Here is a 20,979-nt window from a genome sequence, read left to right on the forward strand (position 1 = left end):
ATAACTGGCTCCTTATCGAATTTTGTAATCGTCCTTTCAAAAAAATTCCAATAATTAGTAGCAGCGCATGTACAGAGAAGGCAAAGAACTGTTTCCTCCACTTCCTTAAACAAACAGCTTTTGCAAAAGTCATATGAGAACAGGACTAGCAGTGTTATTAGTCAACGCCCGGTTAGGACACCGATTATCGAAATTACATTCGATCAGCTTAGAGATAGCAGGCACCTTGAGGGCTTTAAATCTAGTGAAGGCCAGATGTTTTACTCGTAGGTGACCTGCCAAGTGATGATGTTTTTCAACTGATGTTTGTCTTCGATTGGTATGCCAGCATTACACAAACTTGGCACAATGAGCCATATGCAAAAACATGAGTTCAAGCTCTTTACTCACTTTTCTGAGAACTTTCTTAGAGTGGTATGCAAAAAAGTACATAGACCGAGCTCGATCCAAGCTGTGAGTTCAAATTCAAAGTGCTGAGATCGATCTCTCGACGAGAGCTTTATGTGAGAAAGTTCTAGTTTTTGTACGAGGTAGTGCTTTGACTCATCAACAAAAAATGAGGGCTTTTTTGCGTTATGCAATAGATCCTGGATTTCAAAGCGGTGTTGGTGAAGATATTGGTGTCAATCAATCAACGATATCTAGCAAGTCGCAACAGAAATTGCAAGCCAACTGATTGGATTATATTGGATTAGTTTCAGACCATAAGCAACATTTTCTTATTTCCTATTTTTAGATTTAAAATCATTGCCTTGCAGCCATCAGAGATGCCGCCTCTGAAGTGCTAGGTTTCACACGGCCACCACAGCGAAACCCCTGGTTTGACGACGAATGCCGGCAAGCTCACGCAGCTAAAGAAGCATACAAAACGGCGCTGCACAAAAGGACTAGAGCTGCTCGCGAGTTCTACGAGCAGAAGAGGAGAGAGGAACACCGGCTTCTTAGATGGAAAAAAGAGAGCATGAGAAGCGAGCGATCGAGGAGATAGAGGGATGCCAGAACAGGAATGAGGTTCGTAAATTTTACCAAAAGGTAAAAAAAACCTCCCAAGGGTACCAGCCACGAACCGAAGCCTGTAAAGACGATCAGGGGAACATCGTAGTAGAACCGCAGTCGATGCTGAGAATATAGAAAGATAACTTCTCCAAATTATATAACGGCGATGACGAACCGAATTCCGCTGTAAGGGAGATAGAACCACTCAACCTCGGCGACGCAGATCAACAATTCCGCCTACCCGACCTTGACGAAGTGAAGATAGCTATATCTAAACTTTAGTCAAAAAAAGCTGCTGGAGCTGACGGCATCGCTGCCGAACTATTCAAAGCAGCAGGCGATGACTTGGTACGGAGCATGCGCCAACTCATCTGCAAGATATGGTCGGTGTGCCCGATACATAAGAAAGTAGACCCTCTAAACTGTGCCAACTACAGAGGCATCAGTCTCCTTTACATTGCGTATAAGATCCTTTCTGCCGTATTATGTGAACGTCTGAAGCCATTCGTCAACAACCTGATTGGTCCTTATCAGTGTGGCTTCAGACCAGGAAAGTCCACTATCAACCAAATATTCACACTACGGCAGATCTTGGAAAAAACCCAGGAGCTTCAAATCGATACCCACAATCTCTTTATCGATTTTAAAGCCGCGTATGACAGCATCTATAGGGAAGAGCTCTACCGAGCAATGTCTAGTTTTGGCATCCCTGTCAAGCTTACCTGTTTGTGCACAATGACGATGGAGAATGCACGCTGCTCTATCAAGGTCGGAAAAAATCTTACCGATGCATTTGATGTCAAAAAAGGTTTTAGACAAGGCGATGCACTGTCATGCGACTTCTTCAACATCATTCTGGAAAGAATTGTGCAAAACTCAACCGTCAACACTAGAGGCACAATCTTCCAAAGGTCCATCCAATTACTCGGATACGCAGATGATATTGACATAATTGGAAGATCAAAGCGTGATGTAAGTGGAGCGTTTTTGAGCATTGCGACGGAAGCGAAGAAGATTGGTTTAATGGTCAATGAGGGCAAGACCAATTATATGTTGTCATCAAATCGCTGCTTCTTTGGACTTAGAAGAAAATTGAGAAGTAAAATCTTCTCTCGAACATCTAAAATCACCATCTATAAGACACTCATCATCCCGGGTCTCATTTATGGTGCTAAAGCCTGGACCCTGTCAAAGAAAGATGAGAACGTCCTAGGATGCTTCGAAAGAAAAATTCTTCGGGTGATTTTTGGTCCGTTCGCATAGATGGAAAAAGGAGGAGAAGATATAACGACGAACTGTACGAGCTGTACAGCGACACTGACCTAGTTAACAGAATTAAAGTCTAACGGCTTAGATGACTAGGTCATGTAGAGCGAATGGACATCAACGCTCCAGCCCGGAAGGTCTTCGAATCCAATCCAGAGGGACGGCGCAGAAGTGGAAGACCGCGACTCAGGTGGCGCACGCAGGTGGGTAAAGACCTCAACTAACTTGGCGTGCGAAACTGGAGACAGCTAGCTAGGGACCGAGCTAGCTGGAGACGCATGTTGGTTGAGGCCCAGGTCCGCCCCGGACTGTAGCGCCACCTTAAGTAAAGTCAGTAAGTATCTCTTCTGGTTTTTGAGCTATGGACAACGAAAAAAACGTCGAGAACGTACGGATGTACGGGCGTACGGATGTACGTACACACTCTCGCACAGACATCTTTCTAAAAATCTTTTATTTCGACTCCAGGGACCTTAAAACGTCAAGAAATGTCGACATATTTAATTTGACAAACCGAAACCATTACAATAACTTTCTATGGGAAGTTAAAAATGGAATTTATCGGTTTTGTGTGGGTTGACATCCAGTTCACACCGATCAGCCCAAATAGGGTGTGTTTGTGGAAATTGGTGGATGTCAAAAAACTAGACCTCCTACGCTCGAACTCATCAAGCTATAAAATCCGAACTTCATTACGTTTGAATCTTGACACAATAAATGTCAAAAAAAAAATTCAATGAATGTTCTTCTTGAATACTTACTGATTTTTATTCCAGAACCTCATAAAGTAAAAATTTACAAACCTTAAGAATTGTTTAAAATTTTAAGTTCTAAAAAAATGACGGTTATTTAATCAATCTGTATGCAGTGTCTCCCGTATGTCTGTCTACCATCTACGCCTATGTAACAAAAACATTTAAATTACTATTTTAGTGTTCATACAGAATCCATTGAAATTGACTTAAATCACTCCATCTTCTTCTCTTCTCCATGATTCATAAGAATATAAATGACTCCATCTTGACAAAAAGAAAATATCTTATCAACCCACGTATCTAACCTAAATTCATTGCCCAAAATGCAAATAAGTAGATAAACATACTTATTTATTCTATAAAGAGGAAAAAAAATGCATTAAATATTCTCGACTATAAACGTTGGTACATAAAATAAATATACCTCCCCTCCATCACCATCGCCAACGCCATCTTTGAGATGTCTTCTCTACTTCAATTTGTTTATTTCTTATTATTTCGTTACGAACAATAACGAAAACGCGAAGTTATTTTTCATTCATTTCGAATTTCGTTTTTCCTCCCTGACTTTTATTTTATATCACATTGACCTATGGTTTGTACTTATATCCGATGTGTTTTGGTTCTTCTTGAATAACTTAATGTCTTCATCTCAAGAACAATATCTTTGTACTATTGTATCTGTATGATGCTATCCTATACATACATATCTTTGAATATGAGGTCAGCAATAATGAAAACAAAAATATGAATATATGAATGTAAGTCTGTTTATAATTTTCCGATCCACTACGATTAAATTCTGAATATTAAATATGTTACGTTACGTTACATACAAATGTATAGTAAAATTGAGATATTCAAATGTGACACAATGAAATTTAATATCATTTTATATGATATGCTGTTTTTTTAGTTTGTTGAGTTTTGTTGTTGTTGGTCCTTTTAATAAACAAAAACATAACCTAAAAAAATAACTTCCAATATATTTAAGTTGTTTTCACGCTGTGTGTTCTTAGATACTTTTATTTTTTTTGGACAATAAAATGGTACACTTTAGCCGCGCACAAATTCAAATAATTTGAATATGGCGCCAGTTCTTCTTTTCTTCCAGACTGACTTAAGTGTTGTTTTGTTAGTTTTGTGTATTCTAACAAAACCCAGAACCTATAGAACACCTGCAGGGCGAGAAGGAAATGTGTACATGACGACGACGTACATAATACAATAAAAATACTCAAAATGTTGTTTAGTTATACATTCATATGTACAAAATCATATATTCCCTTTTTCATTTCTCTAATAGAAACCAATAATAGAAGTAAAATTCTATTCAATTTCGGTATCCCACGGGCATACAACACAAAAACCCGGAGGGTGCATAACCTCAAAAAAAAAACTAAACCAGAAAAATGAAGAAAATAAAAAAAAAACAGTACAGTACCAAAAAGACCGAACAGAAACAGAACTGAATTGAACAGAACAGAACTGAACACCATAATATTCGTAGCTATATCGTGGAGCGGAGCTGATATGCTATGGAATAGTTCCACAAACATCCAACATCCAACCAGCCAACCAGCCACTGCTGACTGGCTGACTACTGATGCTGATGTTGAAGTTTGAAATTGAGTTTTTACTTAACGAAAGAACTTCAAAGTTCGAAATAAGTGGAAGTAATACTTTTTCAAGTGGTTATGTCATATTCGGGTGTTACAATACTCTGCATTTCCCTAATGTGTCAGAAAGTTATAAATTTTCTATGTACAGTACATAAATATGTATAACTATAAAGGTAGGTATAACAAGTATAATAGTTAAGAACTTACGAATTTCTATATATACGTACATATATGCAGGTATTTGTGCATCAAAATTTAAATTGATACTGGGACATAACAATATCTACTACGCTACGTCAAGTTTTTTGTGCAAGGATTGATAATAATTTGGGAGAACACTTTGAACAGATCTTAAAAAGAAAACAAACAGATCTATTTGTATCGTTATTTTTAGATAAAACAATTCTAATGTCGGACATACTGTCATTTGTCTTTTTGACAGTTAATATTAAAAAAAGAACAAAAGCAAGTTTGTTCATCACCAAAAATGACCCATTCTGCTTGACAGTTTTAAGAGATATCAAGCAAAACATCTGGTTTCAAAAAAAATACCTAGCAACTGTCAATTTTGTAAAAAAAACATAAAAACAACTTTGTAATTTAATTACACTTATTTAAACATATTTTTTTTATTTACTATTTTAAGATTTATTGCAATTTCCAAAAACAAATAACGGCATTAACCGGAACTAAATTCAATTCATAGCATCCCGTGTCACTTTGACATATTTTTCCTCATTTTAAGGTCATCATCTATTATTTAAAATGCCAGAATCATTTTCCTGTCATTTTTGAACCGACATTGGGTCCGTTCGCGTATTTTCTGCAATAGAATTCGTTAAAAGAGATATTTTAAAGAATGGGGATAAAATTCTCTCACCACTCACGGGAAAACAACGGATTTTTCACACAATATTATTGTCTTGTTACAGTTCTTTTAATTTTTTTGTTGTTATTTTATAATAAACAGCAAAAGCGAGCAATTTATTTAATTTAACTGAGTACGCGAACACGATTTGGTTAAATTTCGTGTTTTTTGTAAAATTGGACTGTTTTAGGAGGGTACGCGAATGGACCTATTTTCATTAACTATTTTAAGATTTTTTGCAATTCCAAAAACAAATAATGGCATAAATCAGAACCTAAATTAGATTCTTAGGCTACGTTCAGACGACGACTATTCGATTCAATTTTTTTTAACGTATGCGGTTTTATCGAATACGAGACGGTGGCGTTTCACACGAGAAATATTCGATTCGATTTTTTCACGTACGGGTTTTGGGGCGTGGCAGGGTGCACAGCACTGTAGGCAGTCAACCGACTATCTTCATCATGGATCCACGTATTCCACTTATTTTTTATTGGTAATGTTAATAGGAAACGGTTAGAACGTCGATGATTCTGGGTACGTCCTCTTTTAGAGAATGGTCACAACGTGAAAAACGTTTTGAAAAATATTTACCTAAGCCTGAGAAATGACGAACAAAAATTTTGTAATTATTTTCGTGGGTCGATGGCTAGTTTTGACAATAAGACTAGAAAAGGATTCTACTCTTCCACTTATGAAAACTAATATGAGGCTATACTTGCCATTTGTTCAATCGACGTATTTTTTATTGCAGATTAATGAACGTAAATGAACGTAATGAACGAATTCGATGAAATTTTGTTAGTTTGAACGACACAATATAAAGATAAACGCTACTAATCATGTATACGATAAAAATATATTCGAGATTTATCGAATCTTAGTGACAAGTGTTCGTACGGTATACGGAAAAAATTATTTCACGAATACGGGATTTTCCCGGCTGGGCTTCGTGTCAACTGCTCTATTCGATAAAATCCCGTATACGGTATAAAATAAAAATATGGTCGTCTGAACCGAGCCTTAGCAACCCGTGTTATCATCTATCATTTAAAATGTCTGAATCAATTTCCTGTCATTTTTGAATTGACATTAAGTAGAAAGGAGATACAAACATCTATAAGACGTTTAATTTAAGACTCCTCAGAAGAGTCAAATAAAAACACCGCGTAAATTGTCGGAAAAATCCTTAAGCTAGCATAGAATGAGTCCGTAGATCAAAAAGCCGATGATTGTCAGGTTTAATTGAAAACACACATCTACCCTAAGAACGAACCTTCTTTTCTGGTTCAAAATTGACGTTTTTTATTTGACAGTTTACATGTTTTATATAAGATTTAAAAATAGTTCTTTAAATATTGATTAATTAGCCGATTTATTTTTCGTAGATCTCTTTCCGTATTCTCAGAAATGTAAACAAAATTTCTCATACAAATTTCTCTCTCTGCTGTCAGGAAACGGAGAATAGAATTTTGTTTGTTTTTCATTCTCCTGTTCTGTCAATCCGTCTAAGAATATTCTCAGAGATCTTAGAAACATAAACTAGCCAAATAACACCGATTAAAGAATCCCAAAAGTATGTTAGTCGGATGGAATCAAATTTTAATTTTGTCATTAGTACCTAATGCCAATTTTGGCGTTTTTCTTTTTTAGTTCAGAGCTGAGCACTGAGCAGAGTCTGAGCCAACAGAGTAAAGTAGAGTAAAGTTCTGAGCAAAGTATGTTTAGAACTCTCTGATTTAATTAGGAAACAACTTGAGCAATAAACTGTCATGATTTTAAATGTCGTTTGTTTAACGGCGTTCAAAATGTTCTTTAATCAAATTAATTAAAAAACAGTCGTAGAGTTAGTCCATTTGAAGCCTGAAATAAATTTGATTCATAAAAATGCTACATGCAATTAGTTTTTTCTAAATTATCTTTCCTTCTGCATAAAAGCGACCAGCCTCTTCCGCCATTTTTATTGTTTTGACGATGATTTTTTTAATTCACCGGCTTTCAAATATCAAATTGTTTGTGTTCATCATTTTACTCCGTTTATTCTGTTATTTTATTCTGAACTTACAGAGCGCGCTTTGAACATGTTCAGAACTAAAAAATAAACATGAATTTGAAGCTCTGAACGATCAGAGCTAAAAAAAAAAACACAATTATTTTTTGACAGTTCGAGCTCGGCTCTGAACTTAAAAAGAAAAACGACGAATGTCAAAATCCGTCTGAGAATATTCTCAGAAATCTTAGAAATATAAACTAGCCAAACAACACCGATTAAAGAATCCCAAGAGTAGGCTAGACAGATGGAATCAAGTGTCAATTTTGTCATTACTTCCTAAATGTCAAAAAATAACACCAAATCTATCACCACCACATTAAACGGTTACTTAATTAACTTGAACATTATTTCTATTTAAAATAAATTGCTGTTTTAATCAATGATGGCTGTAATCAGCCTTTAAAGCATCCTTATTCTTAGTGTCTGAGCTTCAAATTTTTTACTGGTTTGCGTTAAAGCAGAGGCCGCTGTGTGTAAGCGTGCAATTAGTTGTCAACGAATTTTCGTATGTGCAACCGATTTCTATCTACATTTCTATCACAATACCTTAAGCATCTTGCACATGAGCTACGAACTACGAACTGTGAATGTTCGCTTATTTTGACTTTTCTTTCACATGAGCTTTATTTCTATTCGCAGACAGCGACAAATTGTCAATTTAAAATTACCCTTTTCAACAAACAAAACAAGAGTGGTATAATTTTGAGGTTAAGTTGAGCGCGAGCAATTTATTCATTGCAGTGTGGATGGTATGTGGAACGCAAATAGAGTTTGACAGTTCGTAGCAACCACACTGCAATTCGTTACTACCAAATTGTTTTTACAAAATTGTCTTGTTTTAGAAAACAAAATGCAAATTTTATTATCCTAACATAAGTGTCAATTGGTTTCTTATAATTTCAATCCGTTTTTGTTTGAAATTGACTTTTTGAAATGTGTAAGATTACGTTTGTTCGTCCATTCGTTGTTCGCTCTTATGTGCAAGGCCTTTTAGATGGCAGATTAAATAGCTGTCAAAAATTTTTAACTTCAAAAAAATGTCGTCAAACTGAGCTTTCAAATAATTTGTGTTTCTCTGAAAGCATATAAGTTTGTATGTTAAGTCAAAACTCGACAAAAATTTGTTTGAAAAAGCAACCACCTGTAAAACTCTATACCGAGGAGGGCAAGAAAATTCAATGCTGTCAAAGTTGAGTAAATTTTTTGACATTTCTATGAATTTACTGGCTTAACATAGTTTTGAAGTTGCAGCTGCAGTGTGAAGAACTGTCAAAGTTATGTAGTGTTATAATATTGTACATTGCTACATTTGCAGTATGTAGCTGCTGAAAGAAAATTCGGAGTAATAGAATTTTATTCAACTTTAACTTTTTGCTGCTATTCATCGTAAAAATGACCGAAACTATTTCAGTTGCCACAAAATGACATATTGTACTTTAAGTTATAGGTACATACATACTCATTTAGTAGAAATGCATAGGTGTCATACTGCTCTACAGCATTGTGGTCGACCTGGTCTATCTGTATCAGTGAGCGATTTTAATGACATTTTGTACCACAGGGATGCTTTTAGATGTTGATACTTCTTATTCTGTTCAATGGTTTATTCTTGGTGTGACTTTGTATGCTTTCTTTTTCTTCGCTAACACTTTCAGATTTTTTCCAAGACTTGTGAGCAGAAATTGTTAGTGTGTCAAATTTTGAAGAGTGGAGATGAAACTTTCTCAGAGACAGGAAATTAAATAAAAACTGATGGCGCTAATAATATTCAATCAACGTACCACTATATGTTATTTGGCAGATCAAAATAGCATCAATTGTTGACAGTTGGTAGTGTTGTTGAAGGTTGGAAACAGACCTATAATTGGGCTAACAATTGTAAAAACCATTTGACATTTGAGTTAATGTCAAACAGACATAGATAATGTTAATCAAAAACCAAGTTTCAACTGAAAATCAACCTACAACAAATAAGATTAAGGACATATTTAATTTTTTAACTTTCGATTTAAAACTTCTGAAATCTAAAATCTCCAACTCTGCTTTTTTTCACTTTATTATTTTTGAAATAAATATTTGTTTTTGTATCAAAATTATATATTTATTAAATGCTTTTTCATCATGTGGCCATATCAGATATTCGTGTACGTGCTACAATGTGGTGCATTTAATTTAACTTTGTCAAATAACTTTTTCTTTTTAAAAGGTTTTCTTTTGTTTTGTTGTTGGGTTTGTTTTTCCTGAAGGTTTCTTTTTATTGTCAATATATAACAAAAGTTTTTTATCTTCGAATTGCAATAAAAGGAAAAAGCGTTAGATGTTTTAATGTGATGTCCTTTATCGGAAACATTGGCGGCTCGGCACGGCGCGTTGTAGGTGGACGACGGTGGCGGTCGGTATGGTAGTGGCAGTGGTGGTAGCCGACGACGACGAACGTAGTTAACGCAGTTATTTTTTATGGTTTTTTGGCAAATTACATTTTAGGTATAGAAAGGTATGAAAGGTAAAATCTACCTTACCTTTGTTGTTATTATTTCGTTTCTTTTAATTTACGTGTTACGGAATTCTAATTGCCTGTTTAATGGTTTTCTGATAACAAAACAAGAAAAAGAGAAGAAGAAGAAGGACAGCAACAAAAAACTTTGTGTATAATTTAATTTTATGGATAATACTTGAAAAGTTTTTTTATAGAATTTAAACGAAAAACAAAATGTTAAGGTTCAGGGATACAGATTTAACTTATGTGTACATAAGCTATCATTTAAATTTCTATTAAAAACAGATTTACATTTTTTATTCTTACTAATAAAAGTTTTAAAAGGACTACTATAGACGTACTGTCAATTGAAGATGTTCTTTTCTCCGCAGCACTTCACGAATGTGGAATGATTTACTCGTGTTATTCACCTCAATTTTGACATTTAAAACAGTTATCACTTCTTAAATCATTCTCTAGTTTCCTATATTTAAACATGTTAAGGGTGTTAGTATCCCTCTAAGTTAGGTAAGGTTAAAGTGGCTGCGCATTCCGAATCCACGCTCTTAGGCCAAAAGAAGAGGGCCATTGTGATACCACATGAATCTAGAGAATAACCGTAAGGACACCTATTAGGGAGCTAATATGAAGCCTGCTTTGAGATAACAAGTCTTCAGAGCGCTTTAGGTCCAGTGAAGGCCATATGAGTTTTGTGGCTGCGCATGTTGGTAAATTGCGCCACCTAAAGTTTGTTATCACAAAAGCTGTTTCTTTTAGCAGAAGTTTACATGCAGCTATCGGTATACCTATCTTCTCCCTTTCAGGTGAAATAGGAATGACGGTTCCATTTTTAGCGAGTTCATCAGCTCTACAATTTCCTGTGTTGTCTCTGTGGCCCGGCACCCAACAAAGGTGAATGTTAAATTGCTGCGCCCTCTCCATAAGAGACGATCGGCAATCGAGGGCCGTTTGAGATTGGGTTGAGACACCGTCAAGAGATTTAATAGTAGCCTAACTGTCAGAGAAGATGCAGACATAAGAAGTTGCTATCACGTTTTCTCTTAGAAGGAGAGAACCTCTTTGATCGCTAAAATTTCTGCTTGGAAGACGCTACAATAATTAGGGATGCTTAGATTAAGCTTTTCTGAGTACACACCACTACCAACTCCCTCAATTGTCTTGGATCCATCTGTATAAAAATGAATACTTTTGTTATCCAGGAGTTTTTTGTCTTCCCATTCATCTCTGGATGGAATGAATACCTGGAAGTTTTTTCCAAATTGGGGTTTTGGAATAGTGTAGTCTGTGTACTTTGGTATAGAACTAAAGATGTTCAAAATGATGGAGTGCCCCACATTGTTGTTGGTCCATTGAGATGAGGCGTTGAGTCTTACAGCTGTACTCGCTGCTACTTGTTTGCTGAAGATGTCGAGGTGTGTCAGATGGAGGAGAGTGTCTAACGCTGCTGAGGGTGTGGTTCTCCATGCCCCGCTTATGCATAGACATGCAGTGCGTTGGACTCTGCTGAGTTTGTCGTAGTATGTGACTTTCTGCAGTGAAGTCCACCATACTGCAACCCCTCACATAGGTATTGGTCGAATGACCCATGTGTATAGCCAATAGGTTATGCGAGGTTGAAAACCCCATTTTCTTCCTATCGTTTTCTTGCAAAGGAAAAGAGCTACTGTAGCTTTTTTAAATCTTTCCTGTATATTAGGTTTCCAACTTAATTTTTTGTCCAATATCAGACCAAGATATTTGGCTTCATTGGTAAAAATTAGTGGTACACATTTTATTAAAGGAGGTACAATTACTGGGATCTTGTATTTCCGTGTAAAAAGGACGAGGTCTGTTTTTTGAGGATTAATACTAAGTCCGCAGTTATCAGCCCATCTAGTGAGCACATTGAGTGCATTTTGGAGGAGGTCTCTCAGTGTATTAGGATGTTCCCCTGTGACAGCGATAGCAACATCATCGCCATACGCAACCACTCTGTAGCCATCCCTCTCAAGGGATATTAGTAGTTCGTTAACGAATATGTTCCACAGGAGAGAGGACAGAACACCACCTTGCGGAGTGCATCTACCGATAGACCTCTTCGTACAAAAATCCCCATCTCAGAGTTGATGATCCTACTTTTTAGCATTAGATTAATCAACTCACAGAGTGAGAATTCGACCTTTAGGGTCGTCATAGCAGAAGTGATAGCGGATGTTTCAACGTTGTTGAAAGCGGCCTCAATATCCACGAAGGCCTATATAGTATATTCCTTTTGCTCTAGGGAGAATTCGATAGTTCTGACCAGAGTGTTCAAGGCTGTTTCTACCGATTTAAATTTGCAGTAAGCATGCTGAGACATCGATAGTCTCTTATCAATGCTATTACGTACATGTGTATCAATCAATCGTTCCAGAGTTTTGAGAATGAATGATGATAGGCTAATAGGTTTCAGATCTTTAGGGTTGACATACGCGCATTTGTCCACCTTGGGAATGAAAACTACCTTTACTTCTCTCCATCGCTGAGGTATATAGACCAGATCTAGGCAACTTTTGAAGATCATCTCAATTATGGGCAAAGTTAAATCAATGGTAAGTTGTAGCTCAGCTGGTACGATTTGATCTGGACCTGGGATTTATAAGGTTTGAAACTATTCAGAGCCCATGTCTATTTTTCTTTTGTAACAAGACATTGACGAAAAGTCAAGTTAATACCGGACCCAGGACTTACTTACTTAAGGTGGCGCTAGAGTCCTGTGTAAACTAGGGCCTCACCCAACAAACTTCTCCATCTAGCTCGGTCCCTAGCTAGACGTCTCCAGTTTCGCGCTCCAAGTTGGGTGAGGTCACTTTCCACTTGTGCGCGCCACCTGATCCTTCCTCTACTGCGTTGTCCTGTGGGTGTGGATTCGAAAACTTTCCGGGCCGAAGGATTGGTTTCCAAGCTCTCTACGTGACCCAGCTATCTTAGCCATTGGACTTTTAACCCTATAGCTAGGTCTACGTCGCTGTACAGCTCGTACAGCTCGTCGTTCCATCTTCTCCTCCACTCCCCTACGATGCATATGGGACCGAAGATCACACGAAGAACTTTTCTCTCGAACCGACCCAAGGTGCTTAAATCCACTTTTGTCATAATCCATGCTTCTGCACCGTATAGAAGGAAAGGGTTGATAAGGTCCTTATAAAGCGACACTTCGGTCTCAATTGCTCTCTTAAGCCTCAACTATAATAGACTTAACCGAGCTTAAGCCAGCTTAAGGGAACGAACCAATACGCAGCCTTATATGTCACTAACCATAATAGACGTTCTGCTAAGTTTCGTTACATTTCGCTAACTTTCGCGCAATTACGCAAGGGCCATTTAAATGGCTCGAGATTAAGCAAATTTCAAATTTGAAACGCATTTCGTTTGACATTTGCTTAAGTTCCTTGAATCCATTATGGTTACTTTTTGTTTTGACAATAACTTCAAACTTACTTACTTTTGGTTAAGTCTATTATAGTTGGGGCTTTAGCCCAAAGAAAAAGCGGTTAGCAAGAGTTATTCTTCGTTTGATCTCAGCGCTGGTGTTGTTTTCTGCGTTTACAGCGGAGCCTAGGAAGACAAAGCCCTTGACTACCTCAAAGTTACGTCTGTCGATGGTGAAGTTTTGACCAAGACGTCGGTGTTGTATGTCTTTTCTCGACGACAGCATGTACTTTGTTTTGCCCTCATTAACCGTTAAACCCATTTTTGCCGCCTCTGCCTCAATACTCAAAAAAGCCCCATTGACATTACGCTGAGCTCTTCCGATTATGTCAATGTCATCAGCATATGCCAGTAATTGGACAGACTTTTGAAAGATAGTGCCTCTAGTGTTGACGTGTGAGCTCTGCACTATTCTTTCAAGCACGATGTTAAAAAAATCGCATGAAAGCGCATCACCTTGTCTAAAACCATTTTTTGACATCGAAAGGTTCAGTTAAGTTGTTTCTAACCTTTATGGAGCAGCGTGAATTCTCCATGGTCATTCTGCACAAACGGACGAGTTTGGCAGGGATGCCAAAACTAGACATGGCTCTATACAGCTCGTCCCTGTAGATGCTGTCATATGCGTCCTGGAAATCGATGAAAAGATGGTGGGTGTCGATTTGGTGGTTTTGGGTTCATCCAGGATCTGCCGTAATGTGGACTTTCCTGGTCTAAAACCACACTGATAAGGACCTATTAGGTTTTTGACGATGTTTTTTCCGACCATATCTTACAGATAAGTTGGTGCATGCTCCGAACCCACTTATCTCCAGCTGCTTTAAAGAGCTCGGCATTCAAACCATCTGCTCCAGCGGCTTTATTAGACTTCATCTTAGATATAGCAATCTTTACTTCGTCTAAGTCGGGAGGACGGGATTGTTGGCTTTCGTCTTTGTTGAATGGATCATCCTGCCTGACAGCGGAGTTCAGTTCGTCTTCGCCGTTATACAGTCTGCAGAAGTGGTCCTTCCATATCCTCAGCATTGCCCCACACAGGACGGTTTGTTGTATTAACGGATTTGGAGCTATCTGGGATATCCCTCTAAGTTCTTGCAAATGATGAAAAAAAGTAAATACATATAATTAACGTTATTTTAACAAATAAAAAGAAAAACATTCCGCAATCAATCAAAATCTTTTTTTTTTTTTTCATTATGAAAATATCTTAAATTTATCGATTTTTCTTTAATTAAATTCAAGATTCAAATTCAAATTTCCTCAGAAAACACTTGAAAATAAATAAAGCAAATTCATAAAGCATCAACAAAAAAAAACGAAGAAAGAATGGAAACAAATCTTTTATATGTAAGCTAGCTACTCTTCTTCATTAATATTCTGAATTATTTGAAGAATACAAAAAAAATGTATTTTTTGAAATCCATCTCCATTTCCAATTCTATCTCAATCTCCATTATTCTACAAACACGCCACATGTTCAAATAAAATCAATCGAAAATTAAATCCATCCTCCCTTCCATGCACAGCACAATACCTATTGCTATACTCTTCGAATAGGTATTAAAGATGAGAAAGAGAAATGACTTAATTTTATTCGAATGACTGACGAAGAATATTGAAGTGTGTGTATTTTAAGTACACACGAACTAAGAAGCAAGGAGGTGAGAGGAGAGAGGTTAGTCGGGCGAGGTAGGTATGTTTAAGCAATTGAGTTATCCTATCTATCCACTTTTGCTCCCAGACCAATTGTATCAATAAACACACCCGAAGAAGAATAAAATTTAAAGCCCTTAAAGGGCCTCTCACATTCCCCCTGCCTAAAGTGACATTTTACAAAACGAACAAGTTCCAATGATACTCGCATGTAAATATGTACAACACTTATTTTTTTGTATATTTTAGATATTTATAGACGAATTCATATGTTTGTGTTTTTCTACAATATGATGTAAACCAATCAGGGGCATTGACAAGTTCTCTTCACAAATTACCCCAGAGCCCTGAGGAAGTGAGGACAAATTGATGTCCCAAAAAAATAAAACGTGTAACATCTAAGTGATGCATTAAGAATGTCAAAATTACAAATATGCTCTTGTTGTTTTTTTCTAGAAGAGCTACACAACTGTCATGAAATATTAAAAGAAAGAAAAACACAGAACAGATTTGTACACATTTATTGGTTTTTGTTATTTTTGACAGTTGACAGATGTCAATAAAATGTGTGTTCGTTAAGTGACATATAGTGGACTTTTAACACGTGGAGCGGGCCATCAAAATTCTAATACACTAATGTGACAGTTAAAAGTCTCATTTCGTTGACACTAGGTCAAAGATATTTTATTCAAATTAACATAAACGAAAATCATTTATGATGAAACTGACAACTGATGGGAAGTCAATTTGACATTTGTGACACCTCACAATTAAATTTGTATTAAATTGCTCAAATGTCAGATATGAATTGCTCTTTAAGACTTATATATGTAAGTTTTCTAAAGATTTATTTATATTGTAAATATAATTAAGAACATGTAAGGAGAGATATTTTTTGAATGGAAATTTAATACGAAGTATCTGTGTTCCCGTGGTTGACATATGCATACATAATAAATAGGAGTAAATGTAAAATTATACCTACCCTACATAAATAATATACGACAGTTCTTGTTTTTTTTTTGAAAATGTCCTCAAAAGCTTTTATACGTATTAAAAACTAATGAAAGAAGATTACAACAAGGCTTGTTAAAGTAAGAATAATGAAAGGCAAAGGCAAGGGTTAGAGGTTAGGTTAGGTTAGGTTAAGTTGAAAAGGGTGCTGATGATCATTTTACATGAATTTATTTCTATATCCATCCCTCGAAAGTATACATGAAACCCAAAGGGTTAAGAGGAAGAGTTAGGTCTAGTAATATAGAAAGTATAATTAGTAATGGTGAGGATTTTTTAAGAACTACCCTGAATCCTGGATACATTTTACGATGTCTTTTGGATATTAAGTGTTTGAAAATTAGTGTAAATTATTAAATTGTCTATACGAGTAACAAGAACGTAAATATTGGTTTTAAATATCATTGTAAGCTAATATGTATTATTTCTGTTAAAAATGTAGTCTTAACAATTTTATACGTATATTTTTTTGTTAATCATTATATAATTGTCATTGCGTAAGCTTAACGACGCTGTTGTCACTTAAGGTTAGTATAATTTTTGTGACAGTTTGCTTTTTAAAGAAGGTTGACGTTTCTTTCATTTCAATGCCATTCATTTTTTTGAAATATTGTCTCATTTCTATATCTCTTTTTAACTGGAGTAAGATGCAATGATATGACTGTCAAACCGGCTTTTAATTTTAATCGCATTCGAAGTCGAGCAAGGGCTTTAATTACAACAGAATTGTAGGTCAGTTTATAAACTTGATTATTGATATTTGCAACTGTTGCAATAAAAATAAAATTTACAGCCATTAAAATTGAATCAACTGCTTTAAAACAAACAGCGGCTATATTTTGACATTTCCGTTGGTTTGTGTGAACGACCCCCAACCGTTAAAGCACTATTCACATTAGCACGACCAACAACCAACGAATGAACGAATTTTCGTTAATTTTGACACTTTTTTCACATGAGAGTTTTTAATTCGTCGCGAATGAAGTTTGACAAGAAGTCACGGCCGAACACCATTCACCACCGAAACCAAAACAAGAATGATTTTTTTAGGTTAAGTACGCAAGAGTATCGTTGCGAGTATGGATAATGTGGAACGCGAATAAAGTTTGACAGTTCGTATCAACTATAATTTTGTTCGCGACGAATAAATTTGTTTTCTTAAATTTATTAGTATATGATATTGAAAAGTAAAAGTATGCATCATAAATCAAATAGAAACGATATTGCTATCGTTTTGTTAAGAATTTGTGTGGAAATATGTCTTAAAACGTATATACACTCACATTTGTAATTCATTCGTCGTTCGTTGGTCGCGTTCATGCGAATACTACTTAAAGGATATTTTTTGATTTACTTCTGAGAAGATCCCAAATTGTCACACAGAAGCTTGGAGCGTATTCATAAAAATGTAAGCACAAATAATAGCTAAGTGTCAAAGTACATTTCAAACATAATGCAGATTACTAAACTCACACTTGTATTAAGAGAAGGTAAGATTTCAAAATATTCGCGGATTCTATTTTGACGTAAGAAATGCCAAAAAGGTAAGTTTAATAAGCTCTACACAGCATCATTACATCTACTACATATAAGGTTTTGTTCAACTATAAAAATGCCAGTTTAAAGTAATTTGGTGCAGTGCAACATCATGACAACTGTCAGAAGTCAGATCAGATTCAAGCAAAAACGTCATATGTCAGATGTTAAAATGAAAAAAAAAATGAGTTATTGGATTAACACCAATTTAAATTATGGTTGAGAGAACATACTGAATAACCAGAGATTGCCCTTCACTCTATCTAGCTCTGATCTATATGCAATATTAACTTCCCTAGGAAGTTATTGTAATGGGTCCGATTTGTCAAATTGAAAATTTTGACTTTTCTCGACGTTTCAAGGTCCCTAGAGTCGAAACAAAAGATTTTTAGAAAGATGTCTGTGCGTGCGTGTGTACGTACTTATGTACGTCCTTAAGTTCGCGTCTGTACATTCGTATACGTCCGTACCATTGCGACGTTTTTTTCGTTGTACATATCTCAAGAACCAGAAGAGATATCGACTTTAAATACATTTTGTTATACAGACAATAAGGCAGAAAGATACAGAAAAGGCTTTCAAAAAAATTGCGTGGGAGGTTTTTTTTTACCATACAGTTTAAAAAAAAGGTGAACATTTTGGTTAACCCTAAATATCTCCCAAACCAATGACGCTAGAGGCTTGAATTAAATTTTATTTTATATTATATATTGTAAAGTGATACCAAACCAACACATTTTTTGGAAAAAATCTAACTAACGGTTTTTTTTAAATCGAAAAAAAAAACTGAAAAAAAATGTTTCACTTCGAAAATTTTACCAATAAAAAACGATTTCATCTCCAAAAGAATTTTTTGCAACGAAAAATAACGCTTCCAACTAATTCCAACATTCAGTAAAATTTTGACAAAAATCGAATTTATAGTTTTTTTTACAAAAAAACTAAAAACTCGAACGAAATTTAACAAAAGTTGGTAAAAACTGAATTTCGACTCAAATATCTTTTCAAAAACTTGAGGCTTCAAACTCATTTTTTTCTCATAATAAAAATTGTTTTTAACATTAAGCAAAATTTTGACAAAAATCGAATTGACAGTTTTTTTTTACAAAAAACTAAAAACTTAAACAAAATTTAACAAAAGTTGGTAAAAATTGATTTTCGACTGAAATATCTTTTCAAAACTTTGAGATTATGGCTTCCAACAAATTTTTACTTAAAAGAATTATTGTTTTTAACATTCGCAAAAATTTTGAGAAAAATCGAATTGACAGTTTTTTTACAAACAATAAAAACCTAAAAAAAAGCAATAATAAAACTTGGTAAAAATTTACTTTCGAATCAGAAAGCTTTTCAAAAATTAAACTCTTCAGACTTTTTTTATTTCAAAGTTAATATTTGGCGTTTTTCTGTTTTTAGTTCAGAGCAGACCTCGAACTGTCAAAAAAATAATTGTGTTTCTTTTTGAGCTCTGATCGTTCAGAGCTTCAAATTCGTGTTCCTTTTTTAGTTCTGACCATGTTCAGAGACGGCTCTGTGCGCTCAGAACAAAATAACGGAGTAAAATGCTGAACACAAACAATTTCATGTTTGAAAGCCGGGAAATTAAAAAAAATCATCGTCAAAACAAAAAAAATGGTGAAAACGGCTGGTCGTCGCTCGAGTGCAGAAGGAAAGATAATCTAGAAAAAACTAATTGCTTATAGAATTTTTATGAATCAAACTTATTTCAGGTAAAGAAAATTTTGAACACCTTCAAACAGACGACATTTCAAATCATGACAGTTTAGTGCTCATATTGTTTCATAAGATCTGAACACACTCGGCTGAGAACTCTACTCAGTTCGCTCAGACTCGGCTCAGAGCTCAGCTCTGAACTAAAAAAAAAAAAACCCAATTGTTTTTGCGTGCTTTTTGGAGAGAGCTGTCACTTTTGAATATGTCACTATAAAAATGGTGAAAATTTCACAGGTTTACTTTGACAAGTTTCTTCATCGTGTTTTCTCTCGAAGAGATTTTTTCTTATGAGTTACATATATATAAAAATAAGGTGCATCCGCAATGCTTTACAAGCAATAAAAGCCCTTAAAGACCCAATTCGTGAAGTTATGAAAAAATTCATAAATAGGATAATAATTGATGCAATAGCTTCGTCTCTACAATTGACATTCTTTGATTCCTACCTAAGAAATGCTAGTTTAGTGCATATCAAAGTAAAGCTCTTATTGAAAACGCCTGTACAACTACAGTTTTTATTTCTTAACTTTGCACAATTGCAGACGCATACCTATCTTTGTCCTATAGATTAACCCAGCTCCATACAAAAACCTAATTGTTGTTATTAGAAAATCTCTTATAAAACTTCATGTCGGTAAATGGATATCTAAACATTATGTAAAATGAAGGTACATATGTACATATTTAAATACCTTTGCACATACTATCTTTTAGTTTTGTATGCCTATGTACATACATAATGTATGTTTCTAACCAAGGCCTTATATCTTTGTTGAAAGACCATCTTTTGTTTTGTTTGATATAATTATTCCAACCAGCATCATTAAGTTAGTAAAATGAGTTTAGGTCTAAATAGGTTGGTAGGAATGAGTATATTTTTACTAACCTTGGTACATGATACCTACTTACATACATACATGTACATATATGTATCAAAGCATCATAAAACGTATTGAATCTTCACCCCAGAAGCCAAAAATGTTTAAATTGATCAACTCCTCTTTATCTAGGTTAAAGTGATTGTTTTCATCTAATCTAAATGACGTTGACAGCTATGCCTACTTCAAATTCGCATAATTCTCTAATTTAAAGGACATACAAAAGAAACTTCATACCCAGTTATGTATGAAGGTATTTTCCTTGGTATGTATACCTAACATACATACCCTATGAACAACAAAACAAAAGATACAAATCTCTTCACAACTCTCAAGACTGAAAAAATCAGAAAACACATAATACATACCTACCCTATAGGCTACGACCGACGACGGTAAGAAGGTACCTCTATATGCCTAGGTAGGTGTAGATCCTGTCTAATAATAACCGGAAACGACAACGATGACAACCTTACCTATAATCAACTATTCTTTGCAAAAAAAAAGAACAAAATATTGCGCAATATTTTTCCAATTCCTTAGGATTCTTTTATACGTTGTACCTAATACTAGCATTAGGGAAGGACCAATTTCGAGAGCATAGCCAAGTCGAAGCCAATGCTTACATAAACGAGACATACAAATAATAACGAAAAC

General features: G+C 35.3%; 1 protein-coding gene across 3 annotated transcripts in view; it reads right to left on the minus strand.

Moving 5' to 3' along the window:
- The window catches only part of LOC129940511 (protein sidekick-2-like), an 81,932-nt gene that overhangs the window by 50,892 nt on the left and 10,061 nt on the right, over positions 1-20,979 (minus strand). The window lies entirely within an intron of this gene.

This window comes from Eupeodes corollae, chromosome 1 (genome assembly GCF_945859685.1).
Source record: "Eupeodes corollae chromosome 1, idEupCoro1.1, whole genome shotgun sequence".
Taxonomy (NCBI): domain Eukaryota; kingdom Metazoa; phylum Arthropoda; class Insecta; order Diptera; family Syrphidae; genus Eupeodes; species Eupeodes corollae.